This window comes from Prionailurus viverrinus, chromosome A1 (assembly GCF_022837055.1).
Source record: "Prionailurus viverrinus isolate Anna chromosome A1, UM_Priviv_1.0, whole genome shotgun sequence".
Taxonomy (NCBI): domain Eukaryota; kingdom Metazoa; phylum Chordata; class Mammalia; order Carnivora; family Felidae; genus Prionailurus; species Prionailurus viverrinus.
In genome coordinates this window covers 16,562,424-16,586,783 of record NC_062561.1, presented here as the reverse complement: position 1 = coordinate 16,586,783, position 24,360 = coordinate 16,562,424, and the positions used below count along the sequence as shown (strand labels likewise).

At 37.1% G+C, this 24,360-nt stretch overlaps 1 protein-coding gene across 2 annotated transcripts in view; it reads left to right on the top strand.

Annotated features, from left to right (window-relative positions):
• Positions 1–3,778: 3,778 nt before the first annotated feature.
• The window catches only part of TRPC4 (transient receptor potential cation channel subfamily C member 4), a 204,574-nt gene continuing 183,992 nt past the window's right edge, over positions 3,779–24,360 (top strand). The window contains exon 1 of one of the 2 annotated variants that reach the window (XM_047869354.1): positions 3,779–4,164. The gene's annotated coding sequence lies outside the window, so the exon portion shown is untranslated. Of the gene's footprint in view, positions 4,165–4,922; positions 5,455–24,360 lie in introns of those variants that run through there. The other variant, XM_047869347.1, reaches the window with a different exon arrangement.

Here is a 24,360-nt window from a genome sequence, read left to right as displayed (position 1 = left end):
ACAGTCTATTCCCAATGAAGCAACCAGAATAATCATTTGAAACACAAATCAGATCACATTACCTCTACCTGGAACTGCTCCTCCAATTAATCCCATAGCCAGGTCCCTAACATTCAGGTCTTCGATGTCTCCATATTACTGACACTTGTCTAAAACTGCAACACACCATCACTGTCTGCTCCCACTGGCTCTTCTAATCCCCACACCCTGTCCTTTGAATCACTCTCAAATATTGTATGTAATTTACTTATTTAATATACTTACTACTTTTGGTTTGTCTTCCCTAAAGCAGAAGCTCTGCAAGAACAGGATCTCATCTGTTTTGTTCACAGATGTATACTAAGCACCTAGTACACTTAAGATAGACTCCATAAATATTTGTTGAATGAATGTTAAGACTGGGATTTCAGACATAGGTGCCATTACTCTATAGAATCCATAAAATTAATAACTAAGTAATTGTATAAGAAATGAAATTATTTTTTAATTTTTTAATGTTTATTTCTTGTTGAGAAGGAGACAGAGTGCAAGCAGGGGAGGGGCAAAGAGAGAGGGAGACACGGAATCCCAATCAGGCTTCAGGCTCTAAGCTGTCAGTACAGAGCCCCACATGTAGCTTGAACTCACCAACCATGAGATCATGACCTGAGCTGAAGTTGGACGCTTAACTGACTGAGCCACACAGGTGCCCCTATAAGAAATGAAATGAAATTATGAAGGGGCACCTGGGTGGCTCAGTCGAGGACTTCGGCTTAGGTCATTATCTCGCAGTTCGTGGGTTCCAGCCCCACATCAGGATCGCTGCCGTGAGCCTATCAGCACAGAGCCTGCTTCAGATCTTCTGACCGCCTCTCTCTGCCCCTCCCCTGCTTGTGTAAAATTAAATAAATATTTCAAAAAAGAATGAAATTGTTAAAACAAATGCTTAAAAAATTGGTGAACATAAAAGGGGGAAAGCCTTTAAAATATTAAAGTACTAAAATAAACTATTCAGGGAAAATGTGGTAGTTTAAAGTATACAAGAATTAAACCTTTTTTAAAACAAACAGCACTATCCAACATTTTAACAATAAATAAAAAATAAGCACTATCTACTGTAAATGTTATATTAATGTTCTTATTATATTAAGACCTATTACAAATCAAATGGGGAAAACAGCAAAAAAAAAAAAAAACCCTACAAGTATTGAACCCTACACGTACTGAAAAGTATATAAACTCACAAGAAAAGAAACAAATACAAAAGCATTAAAAAGTATATAAAAGTCACATTTTCTAATAATACAACTCATTAGACTGAGATGCCACTTTTCAAAAATAGCAAGTTAATAAAAATACAGAAAGAAGTGAGGGAAAAGAAGATTATGTGTACCCTGTGTTAACAAGGGCTCAATAAAACATATGTAATATGTATCATGAGTTTTAAAATATTCTTGCACTTTGATGTGCTAGTTCTATTTCTAAGAATCTACTCGGAGGACAAAATGTGATGTTTAGACAAAAATGTGTGTGCAAAGTCTTTCCAACAAAGTCTTACAACAGGGGATAATACTATAAAAACAAACCACATTTACAAGACTTGAGAATAAAGTATTTCATAGAAATGTATACTGAATTATTAAGTAATTTTTAAAGAAAACTTAGTAACTTAGAAAATATTTTTAAAAATTTAAAGGCAGCTAAAAAGTTGTGTTGATAGTATGGTCCATGTGGATTAGATCAAAGCCTAGGTACAACTGATGGCAAACAAGGGATCCCAAAACTTGGAGCAGGAGCCACTATGAACAAGGCAAGGTGACAGACCTCAAGCCCTTTAGTGAGGGCCTTTGGGTAAGCCCTCATGCAGAACAGGGGGAAGTCCTGGTCCTACAGGTTGAAGATAGCTTACATGGGCTCCAAAGACAATGCTCACCTATTTCCCAAATTTGCCTAAGATAAGAAAAATCCATTATCATGTATCTGATGATAGCATCACTATATGCAAAGTACCACCACATAAAATCATGATTGAGATACATGTGCAGAACTTCATTTTCCAAATACCTGCCTCTGTGATTGCCTCTGAGTCTGAGATATAGCTGCTCTGGAAAAAAATGCTTCACACGCTACATATAAGCTTCTAAGTGGAAGTATAATTTCAGAAATTAACTTGAAAGTTGAGTTTCTGATACAATTGAAATTCTAGTTCCATGATGTATTTAAGCTATGAACTGGCACTGGAGAGAATTCTTTTACTGTTATTTCTTGGGTCACTTGTCTCTTGCTAATGTCAAGACAAGAATGCTTTCTTGTTTTTCTGACTAAGGTACTAAAAAGAAATTTCCAGTAAGCGTATAACATTTTCTTGTAAATTTCTTTGGCTTCGATGAATTGCATTTTAAGTGAATTGCATTTGCAGGTTTGTGGAATGATGCCAAATTCGTATTTTGAAAATGTAAACAAAAACCACAAACCTTCCTTCTTCTATTGCTGATGACTGTAGTATATGCAGTTCACTGTGTTGTTTAAATAGATTTCAAATAATTTCCCCATAATTGCTAATCATTTCAGTAGGAGGCATGAGGTTAGCAATCAATAATCACCTGAAACTGTTGAAAATGAAGTTCCAGGATCAATAGAACATTCTTCTTCCCATGGAAACACAGCCCATTCAGATGGCTTTCCTCACTGTTCTTTTCTGTTCTGTATTTATTGTAGACTCACAGGCACATTACTTATGGAAAAAACAAATTGAGGAAATAGACAAAATGTCACCAACACCATGGCCGAGATGGCATTTGTTATAAAAAAACATATCCTAAGAGAGGCAGGAAGGGGTATACTATTTCGTACAGGTGGTAAGATTGCAAAGTAAAGTTCTTAATTTCTAATCAATAGCTGTGTCTTCTCACTGGTCCACTTTCTTTTAAATATATTTTAAAATATATGTTAAAGACATATACTTATCCCAGTATGTGTAATTCTATTAGGGGGTTATTTTTAAAGACACACTCAAATAGAATATGCAGAATTTTGTTTATCTGGCCAAGATAAAACATTACATCAATAAATGTTAGCTTCACTTTTATTTTCGTAGGCACTAAAACATTTTAATTACTGATGATGAATAGGAAGATGAGTTATTCCTTGAAAAAATACAAAACTATTTACAGTTGCATTGTATAAAGCAGACTTACTTTCATATATATTGCCCCCTCCCTTGTTAAATAGAAAGCAGACTTGTATTTATTGTAAAGTTCATTACCACGTCTACAGACAGATGTGTTCTCGAACATGTTATAAAAGCCATCATTGAACATTAAGAAAACTAAAAAAAAAAATTGGAGATGCTAATGTATTTTTGTGTTTGAGAGTCAAAAGAGATTCAGGGAAGGAAGGGAATTTTTGTTGTTTGCTGTTGTTCCTATCTTTGTTTTCTGGAGAGATCTTAAAGGAACCTGGTTTGCCTCAGTGTACTTTGGTATTTTTGAAGGGGGATAACCTAGCAGTAGTGCTCCTAAAAATTTAGGAGTCGGGTCTGAGCTTGAGATCAACCCAGGAGAAGAGTAGTAAACTAAAGAGAAATTTAGAAATAAGAAAAGTGATTTAAAAGAAAACCACAAAAGCTGCATGAACATGACACCAGTGGGTGATCTCTAGCGATATCCTCTTTACTCCTGTAAATCTTCCCAAAAAACTCAACTCAGGTGACCTACAAAGGAAAGGAGGGGGGAAAAGGGATAACCAAGAAGGGAAATTTAATTTTGCGCGTTGGAGTCTGCCTGTGAGTGCCGCCTTGCCGCCTACCCCCGGCTCCCTTGGGGAATATTCCTCGGGAAGAAACTGGTGCGCCTCTCAGTCTGCCCGGCACCGACTCCCAGAAGGTGTCACATCGCGTGGTTGGGACGGGAAGAAAGGGTTGCCACTCATCTGTTGCACAGCCCGAGGATGGAGCAGGCAGCTGCTGAGATGAGGTCGGGGACCAACAGCTCGCCCCAGGGCTCTCGGAAAATAAAGGAAGTCCCGTAGAAACCGAGGGTCTCAAGGGGACAACCCTCAGCGAAGATTCCGCGCGGACGCCACTCTTGAACTGATCTTACAAATGGACTCTCGAGTCACGGGGCCGTGACCAACCAAGGCTCCGTGAGTCACAAGCTGGGAATCACCACGTCGCATTTACAGCAAGTAAGTTACTGCCAACTTCGCCAGTATATGGCATTTCCTCGCAGCGCTTTGGTCTTATTTTAGTGCGTGAACACCAAAGAGATTGGCCAGGAGATAACTTACATCCTGAAACCTCAGTGCGCTGATGCGAGCATCACACACACACACACACACACACACACACACACGCTCACACTCTCTCCACCTGAAGCCACCGAACCTCGCGCTCCTGGGCTGGTACGTGTTTGGGGTTTTATTCAGTATTTGGAAACTTACTGATCTCCTATGCCTGTTGGAAAGCCCGAGCTGGGTGGGGGTGGATGCAACGCTGCGCCTCGTCATTTATTCCTTGCGACTGTCTGGATCCTTGACACTAGTCGCAAGCCGCATCCTCCTGCTCTTGCAGGGGAAGTCTGACACCTTGAGGACGGGAGTGGGGGTGCCGGGAGCCCAGAGGAACCGGAGTGGGAGAAGCTTTGAGAGTTCCCGGGTGGGGGTGGGAGTGGGGGTTACTTTCCTCAAGTCTGGCGACCTGCCGCCGGGGTGCTGGTTTACCGGCTTGGGAGCCGAGCGTCCAGAAGCCGGGTCCTGGCGCGAACTGGAGTCCGGCAGCCCTGCAGAGCCCGCCCAAAGCCTGGAGGTGTGTCTGGCCCGCACCCAGGACCTCAGGCGGCTTCTGGCCACCGGCTTCGCTGGATGACGGCTGGCTTCTGGGGAGTCCGCCTGCCCTGGCTGACCTCAAGGAGTTGGCCCAGGGAGGCGGCGGTCGTTTGGGGGGCTGGGGGGTGGGCAGCGGAGCCGGGGACCCAGCGTCAGCGCCCGCCCGCGCGCGGGTCCCCTCCACGGCCACACGGAGCGGTGCGTGGGACGCGCATCTCCACCGGCTGTCCCTACCGAGCAGGGTCTGTGCGGACCCTGAGTCAGGCAACCGCCCGGGACGGAGGGCGGGGTTATCTTCCTCGGGGCTCGTCCGCCGTCAGCCGTGGGAACGCTAACTTCGTCCCCAGGGATCGGTGGGGGCGGGGGTGGGCGAAGTTCTCCTCCCCTGGAGCTCACCTCCCCCTCCGGGGCCGCCCCTCCCCCGCCTCCCATGGCACCGCTCTCAGAGCATCCTCACTCCGCCCAGTTCGGTGCCAGCTGCGTGGGCTCTAGCTTCGTGCGTTTTCCTTGGAATGCTCCAAAACTCGGCAGCGACTAAGGAAATCCCATTGGATTTGGCCGGGCGTGCTCTCCCTGGGCATAGCACCCGCACCGCATGTCCTTGGATCGATCGCTCTTCAGCCAGAAGACTGCCAACTGCCAACTTTGCAGGTAAAGAGGGTGTCGCCTCAGAGCTCCATTTGACCGGAGCTGCACCTCTCCTCCTTTCTGGGATCTCAGTTAAGTTTCTCAAGCTGCCTGGGAAGCCGGCTCCCTCTTGGGAGGCGGACATCCCTGGGGGGGGGGGGGGGGGGGTATGAGTTCAAAAGGCTCCCGCTGCGTGGTTTCTCTTTAAGGCTCCAGACCGGGTTTGTGAAGCTTTCTGTGGTTGACCTGGGCTGAGCGGGAGTTTGGGGATGCTTCTCTGCCTCTCCCTGCACCCAGCTTTAAAGCAGGGGAGAAGACGAGGAGTGAACCCCTGATGTGACTTATATGGTAAACAAAGCGGCCGCAGCCACGCCATGGTGCTGGGGAGGAAGGCTGTTTTTAGCCTTTTATGCGTTTGGGGAAAATGGAGATCTTGGTGGCCCCTGGGCGTATAGAAGTGAGCCCTAGACTCGCGGGCACCCAAACTGGGGGGATGTAGAAAGGAAAGTGATCAATATCCTGTCGATCAATTACACTCTGCGTCATTTTCATTCCCTATCAAGAAACAGAAACACTTTTACCAGTGTGGCTGGACCAAGGCTAAGGATTCCTATTTCGCTTGGCAACTGAAATTCCAATTAAGCCAATGACCCTGTTCGCTACTTGGGTAAATCACTGAGATTCGTAGCACAACTTGTTGTTCCAGCTGTGAACTCAGCTGCCTTTTGTGACTAGAAACTAGAGAATACTAGCAAGGGATGAAGGGTTTGGGAGAGACTGAAAAAAAGGAGCTCTGTCTGTATTCACTATGTTGCATCCACTATGCGTCCTTGTTCACATGGTTTCTTAGGGAGACCCTTCCCAGTTAAATTCCACAGCTATAAATGCAGCAGGTTGCTTACTGCTTACCGAGTAAGCACCAAGCCAAAGGAGTGGGAGGAGGCAGAAGCAAGGCTTACTTGTTTTATTAAAAATAAATTTAGAACAGACTTGTAAACTGAAAAAAAAAATCTTTCCGGTCTCATATAATTTCTGGCTTTTCGATCATAGTAATCACAACAGAACATACTACAAATTCTTTAAGAAAAATGGTTAACGAGAGGGTTTAAAAAAAATAAAACTGTGAATTAGACAATGAGAGTAAGAAAGTGTGGGTGGATATGTTAAAACATTGAAAGCAACATCTCTGTGTTATGGTTTGCTGTTTAAACTGACATTGCAATACCTACTTCTATTCACCTGGACAGCATACCAGGAAACGTTTCCCCTTAAGTATTTATGACAAAGATTCAAGATATAGGGATAACTAATACTTAGATATTAGAATCAAAATTCAGGTAAGACATTGTTAAAGAAGCACTTTAAAAATTATATTTGTGAATTAATGCAGTTAAGGCAAATGAGCACATCAGTTAAATGCACTTTATCAAAGTATTTTATGCAGATGATTTGTATTAATAAAGGTTAGTGCAGGTAGAAAAAAAAGAAAGCACGTACATTGCCTATGAATAAGAAACCATAGACGTGGAGAGTCTTTCAATAGAGCTCTGATCAGAGCTCAGCTCTTCTGCCAAACTTGCTGTTGTGGAGTGAAGAGCTGAAAGATTTATGCCAAGAAAGTTACCTTCAAAGAGAAACGCTAACAGGTTGATGAGACTGATACATAAGAGGTGCTTAATATTGGAGTGAATAAATATAATAAATATATCATTACATCAATAGATAGTTCAAATAAGGCAGGGTGAGATTTGTAATTGCAGATTAGGAAAGTTCTTCCTCTTAAGAACTTAAAGACACACGAGCATTCATCAAAGCAGAAAGTAAGCTCTACAGAAGAAACGTCTCTTTAGTAAAACCTTTTGAACGTTAACAATGTTTCTCAAAATCTCTGAGTTTGAAAAATAAGTTTCCATTTACTTGCTTAATGGTTGTTCTCAAGGATTTATAAACGTAAATTAGATTTCCATTATTTATAAGTTTTACAATTTTGTAATTTTTATGTTATTTTTCTGTTGAAGTTATTCCCAGAAGGTCAGATTAAAATGCACAGAAAAAACTAAGCGAAAATTAAAGTTCTACATGAATTTTATGGCCACTTTGATTATTGAAATGGTAAGAGACCAAACAACTTTTCGTATAAGATAACCTTAATTAACTCATACCTTACATAAATAGGAAATATCAAAAACATTTCTATTATTCTTTCTGATTAGGAAAAATTCAAATATCTTGTATATCTTGTCCTGGACACACATTTTAAACTTTTAAACTTAAAGCCTATTATAAGCATGATAAATTTCTATTGAAGTATAATCGTAGCCTTTAGAATATGCTGATTAACCCCCCTGCATTAAAAATATTTTTATAAATATGTTGCTGAGAATACTGGCATATTTTTATAACTGCATGTTTAACCTCCAGGATACTTTGTGGCAATTCAGATTATCAACATTACATTTAGCAGCTAAAAACTGAAATAATCTATCTTTTCTAATTAATTCATATTTTGTAACAAAAGTGAAGATATGCACACATTTGTTCAGTAGTTAAAATTGTGAATATCAGTGCTCAAAGACATAAAAGATTTTGTAAATGAGGATAGATATACAAAAATTGCTGAACAGTATAGCTAGGACAGTAAAACTGTGGACCGAGTATTTTCTTAGGAAACGCTGAGTCTTTCACTTTTTCAGACAAGCTAGATGATGAGAAATATAATAAACGACTGCATTCTTCTTTCCCAAAATCATTATTGCCAAACGTTTTATGAGATTGGATTCTAATGTGCATCCTTACTTTCTGCACTGTATTGTCTAGACTAAATTGAAGCCAATGCTCTTTGCTTTCTTAATATCTATGGAAAACCTTCCATAAACATATTAGTTGTCATTGAAAATGAGATTGAGGAGACAGCTCAAAATGAAAACCTTGTGTTTTCACCTAACTTGTGCCCATCACTTCCCCACCCCAAATTCACATTAAAACTGGTGAGTTCAACCCTGCTTCCGGTGGCCAGTTGCTTCTTTCTAGTGGTGATGAAAGATTGCTTCAGAACTCTTTCCTGTCCTTATGATTTTGACTTCTAATCCTCCCAGATGCAGTGAGATCTCACTATGTTGAGAGATTTGAGAATATTTTGATCAGGGATATAATATCATGGCTCTATCTTTTTAATCAGCACAAATATAGACCTGATCCCTGTGAACATTAGTACTGCCAAAACCACTCTATGATGAAAAAATACATTTAGAAAAAGAAGCCATTCGTCCGCGAAAATGAAAATTAAACACACACGCTTTGAAAATGTACCAATTTAACACTACGTTGTTCTCCAAACTCTCTGGGAAATGAAGTGATCTGTTTAAAATTTTTAAAAATCTCAGTGATTCTTCTGAAAGTTCAGTTTCATTTAAATAGGATACGAAAAAAGAGATAACTGTTTCAGTACTTGATCTGCTCTTGTAACTAAACTATAGATGACATCCCATTAATATTAGGGTATGTTTTGTCTCCTTTTAAAACATGTATCCTTTGAAAATACAGCAGTGTCATAGAGTAATGGCTTCTTGAGGAGCTGACGACGACACATGGGCAAACTTTTACACATACAATTAGAAATGTTAATTAAAACGTTAATTTAAAAATATGCCTGGATAGCTTTATCTAGCACACTGCATTCTTTTGGAGAAATTGAAAGTGCAATGAAATAAATCAGATATGCATTCATTATATTCTGCCTGTAGTTTACTATTATGTTTTTTAAATATGTTGGAAAAGTCAACGTAAGCAATTTCCTTGAACACATTTCATCAAAATTTAAAACTTACTTAAGACAGAAAACGGGAACTATTATAAACAAAGGTAAGGAGGAAAAAGAGAGAGGGCCAGTATTTATGGGTACTTAATGTATGACAGGCACTATTCTAGGAACTAAAAAAAAAACAAACTTTTTCTCATGTTTATCTTTACATCTACCTTAAAGCTGAAGTATTATTACCACCTTTTGAAGAAGTTGAGAAGACTAAATCTCTAAAAAAAAATCACAAAGCTGCTTCATGACAGAGTCAGGATTTGAATCCTTGTCTACTTGATTCTAAAAGTGACACTCTTTTAACTTAGTTGTTACGGTTTTTAAAATAAAATTAGCAATCTCTTAACAAGATTCATAACTTCACGGTATTCTTATGACTAATTAGTTCTTTAAGTTTTCAAATGTTTTAATATTGGGACATAAACACTTCCATTACGAGTTGCTCTAACAGTTTTGAAGCAGAGCACGAGATGAGCCACTCACATCAAGCAGGTATTCTCAAAATTATTTCCTTTCTTATTCTTGAATATAAATATGATATATGGAAAGAATAAAAGGGTTATTTTAATGGATAAATTTTAAAGTTATAATTTTTTTCTTTAAAGGGTCCTTAGATTACAATTTCTAAATAAAAAGTTCTCATTCAAAACTTTAAAACATCTCTAGACTAATAAAACATCTTTGTTTATAGAAAATACAATCATGTTAAGACATGTTAGGTTTATATTGCATTTTACCGATGCTGCATGAAATATCTAGACAAGTGTTTTTGTCTTAATTTTTTCTGAAATTTTAATTGCTTTCTTGTTTTTATCACCGCTTGGTATTTAATCAGAGGAGCTCTCATTTATACATCCCAGAAGACATCTATCAGCTGGTAACACATTTTAAGAAATTTGCCACATTTTTTTTTCAAAGATATACCTGCAGTAAAAACCTATGTGATGATGTCTAAAGGCCTATCTTGAATATATGTAATACTATTACAAAAATTGACTTTGAAGTGGTATCCATTCAATAGATATTTGTTGAATATTAGTGAATAATTGAATATTGAGATGAATAAACTCTTCATCTTTCCATTTTCTGGCAAAACTCCCTTTGTATATAATAAATTTTCCCTTAGTATCTCCTGTCAAAATGTTTTCCAAGCACTCGAGTCTAGTTCACTATTACTGTCTCCTTGAAAGTTTCCTTCCTGTCTCCAGGTGTTGCCAGTATAAATACAAGCAAAGTTCTTGCTATATTCTGACTTGCAGGTGGGTAGAGGTCTGTCTCCTGAAGTAGACAGTGAACTCCTTTAAGAAACTCAGAAGATGCTCAAAAAATGTGTGTTTTTCACTGAATTTGGTGGTCATAAGTATAATGCTTTTGTAATTGAGCATAACTAACTTATTTCACAGTTTCATAATACCATAGTTGGCTCATATTTTGAGCATATTTGTTTATCGAATGATGCCAGTTATAATAATGACATTGCACTTGTCTGATACATGGAGTACCATATTATACCTATGTTACAAAAAAACAAATTCACTGTTATTCAGTGGATATAAGTTCCGGGTCAAATAGTTACTCCATAATGCTCATTCTCACAGGATTTATGTAACCCATTATATTAGTGTGTTTTAGTTTAAAGTGGCACTGTGCTGCAATTCTTAAGGGAAAGTTTTTGTTCCATGATGCTGTAGGAAGTATGGCAGGAATACCTACTGAACTAAAGAAAGCCAGAGACTTCTCTGGGGTGATTATATTAGGCAAATCAAGTTGAGACTTCACGTCAAAAACTTGTTAAGTACGTGATGCCCAATTGTGAGTGGCAGGAGCTTCTTGCTTTGTGTGTGTGTGTGTGTGTGTGTGTGTGTGTGTGTATCTTTTCATTCTACTTCACTGAGAATAAGATTGTTACAAATCAAGGTTTATGAAAAGTGTTCAGATACTCTGATACATTTTTCTTGTATTTTACCTCTAAATGATAGTCGGGAAACTACACAACTATATAAGCTAGAATCCTGTGCCTACCAGGATTATAGTCCATAGCATAATGCATTGTAATTTTCATTTTCACTGAATTAGTATAATTAGTGTTCAGTATATGCTCTTTGAATAGATGAACAGAGTCAATGAATGCATGGATGATTGGTCTGTTCCCAGCAGCTATGTTCAACCTCTGTATTTCAATATGGTGCTCTTTCTAGTAACTGGTTACACACCATTATGAATCCCCAAAACCACAACGGAGGGATGAGAGGGCAGGCACGATACCTACATTGAGTGAAGAATGGAGAATCCATTGTGCTTTATCTATGATCATCCCCATCATTTGTGACAGCATAGGTATCATTTCCTGTAGAGATCACATTCACGCTGGGTGGGATGAAGCTGCATATCCTGAAGACCATATCGAAGACTACACGGAAGTGAGTTCTCTTCTGTGATAGTTGTACTGTGACAAGCATAGTTATTGGGTCTTGTTTAATTGCATCTAGAGTGATACATGTCTATATCTGCATTTAAGCATATACCAGCATTAAAAATCTGTGTTTAATTAATTAATTAAATATAAATTATAAAATTTAAATTATTTAAATAGGGAGGGAGAGAGAGTGAGAGAGAGAGAGAGAGAGAGAGATCTATGTAAGTAACAAAAAGAGTGAGGGACTGCTTCTGGGTGATAACTCTTAAGATAATGCCCGTAGAGCAATTATCAGAGATAGTGAGATATAATTTGTTAGCAGAGTACAGAGTAGCCCATAAAAAACAAGAGAACTTGTTTGCCAATAACAGTGTCCCTTTAGAATGGTGAGATGTGTAATGAATGACCTAGGTCATCTAATTCAAAAGTCTTTTTTAAAGCAAGACTTTCAAACCTTACTAAATTATTTTTTATAATATACTATATACATATGTAAAATTATATATACACAAATATAGGATGTTTTATTGAGGGCTTATTTAATGCATGAAAATCACTATTAAAGATGCTGAAAATACAGAGACAGATATTTTCCTTTTTCTTTAAGATCTCAAACCAAGGATTCTCATGAACTTCATTATCATATTCCAATGTCCCATATTATCTTAGAGACATTGTGCTGTTTTATTGTCTCCTGACCTTTTCTTATGGGAATAAAGGACTCACTCAGGAACTACAAATCATACTGAAACAAATTTAATCTATATTTGAAATTAAAAATTAAAAAAAAAAAACACTGGGTCACTTTGGAAGAAATTCAAATACATCCTCCCTGCCTCAAACTACTGTTTCCTTTAAGAATGGGACCTGGGTCTTTCAGCTATGAATCTACGTTAAATTTCCATGTATAAATTTATGTTAAAGACTGGCACTATTTAAGATGGTGCTTTCCTGTTATATGTAGGTACTACTAAATTACTATTCAAAAACTACGTAATTTATGAGATCAGTTGTTTTCCAAAGTCTTGATGGATTTATGGCCATACATATTACCCAATCCCCTTTGGAGTCAATGAAGCAAACCTAAGAGGAGAAGCCTGTTTTAGAGGTAGGGATATAGTTAGTTGGATCCTCAGCCCTACCTTTTACCTTGATACATAAAATATCTTGACTCAGGATATTCTTGAAATGGTGGATCCATTCTAGAGTCATCTAGAAGTTCTCAGTATCCACTGTTGGTGTTTCCTAGCAAGCTCCTCTGTCTATAGCTGAGAATGTATTAAAAACTGAGAAAGAGACCATCTTTTACATGGTTTTAAATATTTGGAACAGAGAAAGGGACTGAACTAGCTACATTAATCTTTTTTAAAAACATTTTCTTGTGACCTACATTCCTAGGACTACCCACTCTTTGCCAGAATTTTTGCTTTCTGAGAGTCATCATGTGAAATAATCAGAATGCCTACCTCTAAGCCTCTGAGAACCTCTACAATGAAGGAGAAAGAAATATTTCTAAAGAACACTCAAATTTCAGGGTTATTATTGTTCTGTGGGATGTTAAATAGCTTTGTATCTTAAAAAATAAGATATGCCTCTATGTATGTGCTGAATAAAAAGAAAGTGTTGGCAAAGGGAAAAGACTTATTTGCTTATCTAGTTCATTTTAACCTCACAGCTTAACATGTTGATTTGTAATGTGCAAGCTACTTAGAAAGCTGAACGGCATATTTTCATTTACCACTCCAGCATGTTCTTGGACAAAGTGAACCAGCAAATGATTTTGCCCTTTCATGAATAAAAGAAGGTTTAATGAAAAAACATTTCATTATAGTAGTGCTTATGATAAAGAAATTTTTCCAACATATAAAATATCAACAACTTTACCCTGAAGAATAAAAGCTTATTTCTATTCTGTTGTACTTAGCAGTGAACCAACAAAAGCAGAATTCAAAGCAAAACTTTCTCATATACTTACATACTTTCTTACTAGTTGTTACACTCTGTGATTGAAAGATTGGGTACAATTAAATATTGGAAAATTCCCCTTTGTAGATTAATAGTTAATAGTAATAATTCTGGGGAACAAAATGCAGACCTGTTTCATGCCATGATACTTTAGCCTCTGATTTCATTTTTTTAGCCTCTGATTTTTTTTTATAACATAGATATTTATGAAGTAAATATAGAGGCAGAGGTCAATCTGATTAAGAAAATGTAAACAAATTGAGTATTTGAAAAAACCCATTGTTGAATAATGTAGATCGATTTGAAACATATAATTTTGATTCATTTCAGTTTACTTAAAGGAAGTTATTTGAAAGCAGAACTACATCCTTACAATGCTCCTGGTCTTAAGATTCAAAGTAAAATCTCATCTATAAAAATATACAAGAATTGTGTGTGAAATATTTAACATAATTCAAGAGAATCTTCAGCATCTCATAAAACGCATGGGTACTCAATGCATTTTAGAAGTGTTTTAGGGTCTACCAGAATTTATTTTTATTATTTTAATCAAAATGAAATGGATATAAAAGTACATCAAAAGGTTTCATATACCATTTGGTTCAATTCCAGTGCAACATTCAATAATACTTACTGTTTGACCTCCATCAACCCTCTCCCCACAGACAGGCATCTTGTTTGAGACTGCACCCTCATGGACAGGAGGCTTGTGACAGGAGTTACTACATCTAAATTCACATCCCCTGCTGCCTCAAACAGACCAGGGTGCCTCCATATGTAGTTGGCAAGTACAATGTACATTTATTTTTCTGAACATTTACAAAATTGTGGTAAGATCCTTGTTCGTGGTTGAATTATGACTTATGAAAAAATGCCATTAATAGTTTTTTTCTTTTTATTTAAGTTAGAGATAGAAGTTTCTTCCTAATATATTTAAGAAAATTTAATATCGGGGTGCCTGGGTGGCGCAGTCGGTTAAGCGTCCGACTTCAGCCAGGTCACGATCTCGCGGTCTGTGAGTTCGAGCCCCGCGTCAGGCTCTGGGCTGATGGCTCAGAGCCTGGAGCCTGTTCCCGATTCTGTGTCTCCCTCTCTCTCTGCCCCTCCCCCGTTCATGCTCTGTCTCTCTCTGTCCCAAAAATAAAATAAACGTTGAAAAAAAAATAAAAAAATTTAATATCAAGAGAAATTCAAGCAAAAGATTTGAAGGAAGGAGATTTCATATTGTCACATTCTCCCTTGATCCATAGGGGTGGGATTTAATCTACTGTGTTTAATAAAAATGAGTAATTGTATTCTCTGCTCTGTTTTAAGGAGAAAATCATTACATAGGTGGTGCTGGGTATTTTTAGCCATTTTTGTGTTTTACATTATGAGGAATGCTCACTATAATCATAAGAATAAATATTAAAAATATTTACTATATGAATATTTTCAAATGTCTTGTCTAAAACAGCAAAATACTTAAGACATGTTACTGATTTATTAATCATAGCTAATCATTTTTTTAAACTTTTTATTTATTTGGAGAAAGAGAGAGCACCAGCAGGAGGGGAAGAGAGAGAGGGAGACAGAGAATTGCAAGCAGGCTCCACACAGTCAGTGCAGAGCCCATTTGGGGCTCAATCTTACAAACGGCGAGACCGTGACCTGAGTGGAAATCAGTACTTGAACGTTTAACCAACTGAGCCACCCAGGTGCCCTAGTAGCTAATCATTTATTTAAAATATATATGTAGGATTTTAATTTTAATTCCTGTAACAACTACTTTTAGTTTATTTTCCTAAATTTTTTAGCAGTACTTTGAAAACATTTGTAAATTATTTGAAATGTAAGGCCAAGCACTACAAAATATTTACCTGACTTTTGAGGAACTAATATTCTCTTTATTCTTACCCTAGAGCATGTTGAAATAAATTTGAGGGATGGTGTATTTATTTAAAAAAAAATAAAATTTTACACACTGAGACACGTGCATTTCCGGGCTGGACAGGCTGAGCTGGATAAATTTAATTTTCTATTCTTTTGAAGAACAATTATAAATCTGTTTTATTTTATATTTTAGTTTTCCTTTTTCTTTTTGTAATTGCATATACCATACCTGCTACTTTTAGATGCCCTCTGTTCCTTCTTGTGATCCCATTCTTCTACAGCAACCGCGAGTTCTCATTAGCATGCTTAGCATGGATATGGTGGCAGTGAATTTTTTCAGTTTTTGTTTGGTTGAGCGTGTTTTCATTTTCACCTCACTTTTAAAGCTATTTTCATTTGTCAGAGTATTCTAGATTGGAAATTATTTTCTTTTGGTATTTTAAATATGCCACCCAATTGACTTTTGACTTCCATCGTTTCTGTTGAGAAGTCAGCCATCAGTCTGATTGGCGTTCTGCTGAGAACAGTGTTCTTTATTTTCACTGCTTTTAAGTTTTCACTTAGTCTTCTGTTTTTGTAGTTTTACAATAATGTACTTACATGAACTCTTTGGATTTCCACTGCTTGACATTTGGAGCATTTCTCTTAAATGGCTTTATATCTTTCATCGGTATTGGAAAATTCTTAGTCACTATCACTTCAGATATAGTTTTGCACTTTCCTTTCTTCTCCCTTAAGGCCTCCAATTACACGGTTTTACCTTTTTACTCTGTCATCTAGCTAGCAGTCTTTTAGTTCTTCTTATAATGTGTTTTCCATCCATTTTTGCTTTCTGTGCTATAAACTGGGTATTTTATATAGCCTTATTTTCCTATCCATGAATCCTCTTTTTTGTTTTTATTATCTCCTATCTGTTGTTAAACTCATTAATTAAATTATTAATTTCAATTATTGCATTTTTCACTTTCAGCATTTCAATTTGATTCTTTTTTTACATATTTTAGATCCCTCAAAAAACTTTCCATTTTTCTATATCACTCCTGAATATTGTTAAAGAACACATTTAGTTTAAATTCTGAGGCTAATAATGCCAATAACAAGGCTATGTGTTGGTCTGTTTCTCTTAATTTTTTACTAGGATGCTTCACAGGTTTTTTTACATAGAAGTGGAAAATGTGTCTCAAAAATTATAGAAAAAAATTATAGAAACTTTGCCATCCAAAGCTTTGCCTCTCTCAAAGAGGGTATACCCTAACCTCTGGCAGGCACCTAGGATTAGAATAGACATCTTAATCAAATCACAAGCTGAGCAGATTAGAGGCTAATTTTCAGACTTTGCAAGACTCTATGAGTCCCTGTTTGACCCCAACAATATGTTATACGGCCCCAGGGTCTGAGAACCTTGGCTATTTAATAAAACTACTTCTCATTTCAGGTTCCAAAATATGAATTTTGCCTTTGAATTTTTGTGAAATCGATGAATACTTTGCTCTAATTTTCAGCAGCTTTCAGATAAATGTAGTACTTATTTTCTTACGACGCTTAACATTTGAATGAATGCCTTGAGGAGAGTTACCGAACATGACGCTCGCTTCCATCTGTCTTCCTTTTTGCCGGGACATAGGCACCTTGTACTCTGGCTGCCTTGGCAAATGCTTTGAGGGGAAATATGGTTTGTGGAAGGTCAACTCACCTCTCTATGGTTTCTCTTGCTCTGGGATCTTGGCTCCTCAAGTCCTAGTTAGGCCTGCAGACAGAGGTTTGTTTATTTGTTTGTTTGTATTTACCCAGCTTTTCTAAATGGTATCAGAAGAAATGCTAATCCACTACTTGACATCCATCACAGTTAGAGACACAAGTCTTTTATATTTTGACTTCACTGGTGAAAAGTTTAGTCAAAATGTTTAAAAGAAAGAAACTATACTCACAGCATAGTATAGATGTATAATTTTACCCATATAGGGATTGAATCAGCAACTGCAAAAGAGTTCTGGAGTTTTTGGCCTATTTTATTTATTTATTTATTTATTTATTTATGCAGAAGTAATATTATTCTTACAGAATTAGCAAGTCTTTGACATTAGCAACTAAACAACCATCTAAAGTATTTTATATAAAATAATAAATTCTAGAGGCGCCTGGGTGGCTCAGTTGGTTGAGTGTCCGACATCGGCTCAGGTCATGATCTCACGGTTTGTGACTTTGAGCCCCGCGTCGGGCTCTGTGCTGACAGCTTGGAGCCTGCTTCGGATTCTGTGTCTCCTTCGCTCTCTGCCCCTCCCCCACTTGTGCTCTGTCTCTCTCTGTCTATCAAAAATAAATAAAATATTAAAAACAATGTTTTTAATAAAATAAAATAATAAATTCTAAATAAATTGATCTGGCACAAAATCAGTTATAATCAAATTCCAGTTAATAGCTCTTTCTTACTGAATGATAAACACATTATTAACTGAACTAAAAGTAGAGGCACTGTAATACAGTAGCAATTTGACCTCTTCGCACTGAGGTGAGATTTTTTTAAGGCCTGTGGTTTTTTTAAGTAATGTTCATTTCTTCCACTTGAAGTCCATTATAAAACTGCTATTGCTCACTGGTGTTTGTGTTATAGTTATAACTGTTACTGTTAAAATTACCTAAGCCTGGTTTCTGCAGATGTACTAGGTTACTATATTACATCAGATCATATAACTTGACATCACCCAAACCTGCTTATGAGACATTATATCTGATTTTATTACCAATATCATTGCAGCATATGATTCATATATCTGCTAGTTGTTTTCATTTGCTCCAAATCAGACCTTGCTTACCCTGAGATGTGCATCGTTTGTCTTTTTTTAAACATCATTGTAATTTTAATCTGTGATAAAGAGATGGAGTAGATGAGGGAATGCTGAATTCCCATTATAGACTTGACCACGATTGGATACCAACACAACATGGTGTCAGCTCTGGGCTGACAAAAGTTGTCAGTGCTCAGTTTTGGGGGGCTGGAAAATCTAAGTCTTTTTTTCACAGCCTCTTCTACTTTAATATTGGCTTTAAATATAAGGAGGAGACCCTGATGGATGGCCTGCATAAAGGTTTGCTCAGAAAATAGTGAAAAGTTAGACCAAATTCTAGACTCAGTACTGGTCAGTTGTGTCTCAGAAGGGAGGTCTGCGTTTGTCCTTTGGGCTAACATTCCTAATTCGTCCCTCAACCCTAAATCTCATGCCATGGTCCTCAACACTACATCTTCCACCATTGAAAGGAGTTCACCTTATGGTCAACAGCAGATACACTGTCTTTGAGCTTTGGGAGAACCCACCTTAAAACCAGGCATATCTTCCAGTGGAGCATCTTGGCCACCAACCCTCAGATTCATCCAAGTTGTTATGGGTATCAATGCTTATTCCTTTTTTTCCCCTTAGTGTTCCTTAGTGTGAATGAAACACGATCTTCTTACCATTGGGATGACAACATGGACAAGCTGAAAGGTATAATGATCTGGGATCTCACTTTTCCACTGAACTACTGAGCCTGCACAGATGCACACCCAGTCTCCTAGCCAGGAAGCCCATGGATTTCACATAACTGTGGAAACCCAGGCAGTGGACAGCAGTGGGACTTCAGACAAGATCTTGGGGGATATTATTTACTTCTAGAGGGAAGTAACCAAGCTTCCCCCAAAAGTTTTAGGGTACCATTTGGAGGACTTTGGGTCTATAACTCAAGGCAGTCCTTAAGGAAAGAGCAGATGTCGGGGGTCTCACAAACTTGACTCAGACCTATGAGTCTATGTCACAGACCTATAAGAAGCAAATACTCTAGTTCTTAATTCTTCTTGACTTGAGTATGTCCTCTTCTCCACACATAGCATAGATTTGCTAGAAAATCATCATTCCACTTTTCTCTTATTTGTACTACTGACTAACAACACCTTCTCACAGTCCTCCTTGATCTGTTTGAAGGCTATTTTGGAAATGACTTCAGTAACCTTTCAATCATCTCTTAACTGGATCTGTTTTTCCCCAGATGATGGGATAGGGGTTAAGGTGTGATGTTGGAGGGGCCTACAATGCTTAATGTATTTTTAGTGGTGCTCTCAAGGCCCATCTACCTCTTGACATGCCCTCTACTAAGACCATGTGTTCTACAGGCAACAAGAATGGTGTGGACAAGGAAGAAATTGTCTATTATCTTTATATACCATAATTATCCATAGATTCTGCTGTGTATAAATTAAAGATTTGCAGTTTGTACATTAAAGATTTTCCATTTAAGTTTTTGAGAACCAAAAAATGTATACTGTACATATTTTTCTTTGCAAACATCAATTTCAAGACATAATTTTGTAACTACCTAATGTCAAACCCTCAATACTGAACTCCTCTTTGAGTCCTTAAGTCGATGAGATTTTAACCCTACTGGGTTCAATTTTCTTGAGTGTTTCCTGAAGAGCCACACACCTCATATAATTTTTATTTGCATCTTTTTCTCATCTCTTGTGATTCTGCATTGGAGCTTAATGTCACAATGCAATCTCCAAAATACACAATTATCATGTTAAGTGGCTAGCTGGCTTTTAATGATTCTGAGATTTCAACCAGGCAAGAGTGTGGGAAGTGTAAGATGCTCTCCTAGTGGCTAGAATGAAGTTTTACAACTTTCTTCTGAAAATAATAGCAAATTAACATGGGTTAACATTTAATGAGCAATTAGTCTATGGCAGGCCCTGGGCTGATTGGTTTACTTACATTGTCTTATTTTATTAGCCTCATAAGAACTTTCATGATCTCCATTTTACAGATACAGAAACTCAAGACCTAGAATGGGTAAAACAGCCTTTCCAAGTCACGTAATTAGTATGTGATACAGCCTTGAATTAAACCCAAACCCAACAAATTCCAAAACCAACTCTTTCAACAATTACACTGTAAAGCAAGTTTGAAATCTCAGGCATTTTCTCAGTATACCCCTGTAAATTACTAACCAGCTTCTAGTTTTTCTTGTTTTTTGGTCTTAATAAACATGATGCCATGTTTTCAAGGCTTTTAAGGTTTTATAGTACTTGCTCAGGTACTGATTTTTAAGGACTGGTTTTATTTTTATTTATTTTTTAAATTTTTTTTCAACGTTTTTTATTTATTTTTGGGACAGAGAGAGACAGAGCATGAACGGGGGAGAGGCAGAGAGAGAGGGAGACACAGAATCGGAAACAGGCTCCAGGCTCTGAGCCATCAGCCCAGAGCCCGACGCGGGGCTCGACGCGGGGCGAGATCGTGACCTGGCTGAAGTCGGACGCTTAACCGACTGCGCCACCCAGGCACCCCTTTAAGGACTGGTTTTAAATCCAAGTGCACAATGCCTAAAGAAACACAGTGTCATCATTCCTTCATTTTCATTTCTTTCTCTTATTTATCAATGTCAATTTCAGGAAGAATCACCAAATTTTTATCTTCCTTCTCTTTTTTAAGGACATTTTAAATATTGTTATAAGGTCTGCTTCTTGATTTATATTTTTACTTTTTTTTTACAGACACCATCTCTAACCCCTAGAAACCATTCATTTTTTTTCCATCACTATAATTTGTCTCTTGAGAATGTAATATAATTGAAATCATACAATATTTGACTTTTTGAGATTGGATTCTTTCACTCAAGATAATGCCCTTGAGATTCATACAAGTTGTTGTGTGTATCAATAGTTTGTTCTTTTTTATTGATGGGTAGTATTCCACAGTGTGGATGAACCACACAATTTTAACCATTCACCACCCACTGCAGGACATCTGGGTTGTGTCCGTTTTTGTCATTACCAATAATGCTGCTGGAAACTTTTGTGTATGCATTTTTGCGTGAATATAAGTGTCTATTTATCTAGGAAATGTGTCCAGAATGTAATTGTTGAGTCATGTGATAGTTGCACATTTAGTTTTTTAAAAAACTGCTAAACTATTTTTTAGAGTGACTGTACCACTTTACATTCTTACCAACAAGGTATGAATGATCTAGTTTTTCCATATCCTTACCAGATAAGGGTGTGGAAACATAGGATAAAGTTGCATCCTTACCTTGGTGCCATTACTATTTTTTGTTTCAGTCATTCCTCTGGTAGTGACTTCTCATTTCAGTATTAATTTGAATTTCTCTAGTGACTAATGATGTTAAACCTCTTATGTGCTTACTTGCATCTGTATGTTGTTTTCGGTGGAGTATCTCTCCACGTCTTTTTCATATTACCTGATGTTTTTTCTTTTGGTTTTTGTTTTCAGTGTTGAACTTTGAGAGTTCTGTGTATATTTAAATGCTAGTCACTTGTCAGATATGCTTTGCCAGTATTTTGTTTAAGTCTGTAGCTTGTCATGTCATCTTCTTGACATTTGCTTTGCAAATGTTCTAATTTTTTTTTCTTTTCAATTTTTTATTTAAATTCTAGTTGGTTAATATATGGTGCAAAATTGGTTTCAGGTATACAGTTCAGTGATTCATCATTTACATACAACACCCAGTGCTCATCATAACAAGTGCCCTCCTTAGTACTCTTCACCCCTCTAGCCCATCCTCTACTCACCTCCCTCCATCAATCCTCAGTTTGTTCTCTGTCTTTAAGAGTCTCTCATGGTTTGTTTCTCTTTCTCTTTTTCTCCCCTCCCTTATGTCTATTTTGTTTCTTAAATTCCACATATGAGCAAAATCATATGGTATTTGTCTTTCTCTGACTGACTTATTTTGCCTAGCATAATACATTCTAGCTCCATCCATGTTGTTGCAAATGGCAAGATATATTCCACGGTATATCATCTATATCTATATCTATATCTATATCTATATCTATATCTATATCTATCTATATCTATATATCTATTTCTATATCTATTTCTATATCTATATATCTATATCATCTATCTATCTATCTATCTATCTATCTATCTATCACCTATCTATCACATCCTCTTCTTCCTTCATCAGTATTAACATTTGGGCCTTTCCATAGTTTGACTCTTGTCGGTAGTGCTGCTGTAAACATTGGAGTGTATGTGCCCCTTCAATTCAGCATTTTTGTATCCTGTACGTAAATACCTAGTAGTGCAATTGCTAGAGTGTAAGTTCTATTTTTAACTTTTTGAGGACCCTCCATACTCTTCCCCAGAGTGCCTGCACCAGTTTGCATTCCTACCAGCAGTTCAAGAGGGTTCCCCTTTTTCCACATCCTTGCCAACATCTGTTGTTTCTTGTGTTGTTAATTTTAGTCATTCTGACAAGTGTGAGGTGATATCTCTTCATGGTTTTGATATGTATTTCCCTGATGATGAGTGATGTTGAGCATCTTTTCATGTGTCTGTTGGCCATCTGGGAGTCCTCTTTGTAAAAGTGTCTATTCATATCTTCTGCCCATTTCTTCACTGTGTTATTTGTTTTTTGGGTGTTGAGTCTGATAAGTTCTTTACAGATTTTGGATACTAACCCTTTATCTGATATGTCATTTGCAAACATCTCCCATTCCGTCGGTTGCCTTTTAGTCTTGTTGATTGTTTCCTTCACTGTGCAGAAGCTTTTTATTTTGATGAAGTCCTAATAGTTCATTTTTGCTTTTGTTTCCCTTGCCTCTGGAGACAAGTCTCATAAGAAGTTGCTCCTGCAAGGTCAAAGAGGTTGCTGCCTGTGTTCTCCTTTAGGATTTTGATGGTTTCCTGTTCCAAATTTAGGTCTTTCATCCATTTTGAATTGTTTTTGTGTATGGTGTAAGAACATGGTGCAGTTTCATTCTTCTGCATGTTGCTGTCAAGTATTCCAACACCATTTGTTGAAGAGACTGTCTTTTTTCCATTGGATATTCTTTCCTGCTTTGTCAAAGATTAGTTGACTGTATAGTTGTGGGACTATTTCTGTGTTTTCTATTCTGTTCGATTGATCTATGTGTCTGTTTTTGTGCAAGTACTGTACTATATTGATGACCAGAGCTTTATAATATAGCTTGCAATCTAGAATCATGATGCCTCCAGTTTTGTTTTTCTTATAGAGGATAGCTTTGGCTATTAGGGGTCTTTTGTGGTTCTATACAAATTTTAGGATTGTTTGTTCTAGCTCTGTGAAAACTGCTGTTGGTATTTTGATACGAATTGCATTGAATATGTAGATTGCTTTGGGTCGTATAGACATTTTAACAATGGTTGTTTTTCCAATCCATGAGCATGTAATGCTTTTCCATTTCTTTGTGTCCTCTTCCATTTCTTTCATAAGTGTTCTGTAGTTTTCAGAGTACATATCTTTTACCTCTTTGGTTAGGTTTATTCCTAGGTATCTAATTATTTTTGGTGCAGTTGCAAATGGGATCGATTCCCTGCTGCAAATGTTTTAATTTTGATGAAATCCAACATATCACCTTTTTTTTCTTTCTTACAACATTTACTCCCAAAAAGGAAAAAAAAAATAAGGCATAGAGAAAACCAGGAATTTCCCAAAGTCTCATAGCAAAGCAAAACAGTTTATTGTCTCCATCACTTGCTTCTAGTTATAGTGTTCCATAGATGGTTATCTCAGTGTTCCTTTCCCTATCTATCTGCTCATAGCTAGACTATTTGTATTTCTGTTTACATACAGGTTTAGCATAAGATAAAATTTTTTCTTGCATATTCTTGATTAAATATACACTTGCCTATTATGACCCTCTATAATTTGTCTGTTATTATATACAATTGAGCACAATTTCAACTTTTTACATTTTATTCTGTATCATTTTTGAAGTAGTTGTAATGCCTTACCTCAAGCCAGTGATACAAAATTTTGCTTATGTGGTGATTAATATTAGGTAGGTCTGTCTTGAATTTTAGATTCAAAATGAATTATTTACTTGAGTACCAAAAAAATTTTTCACTAG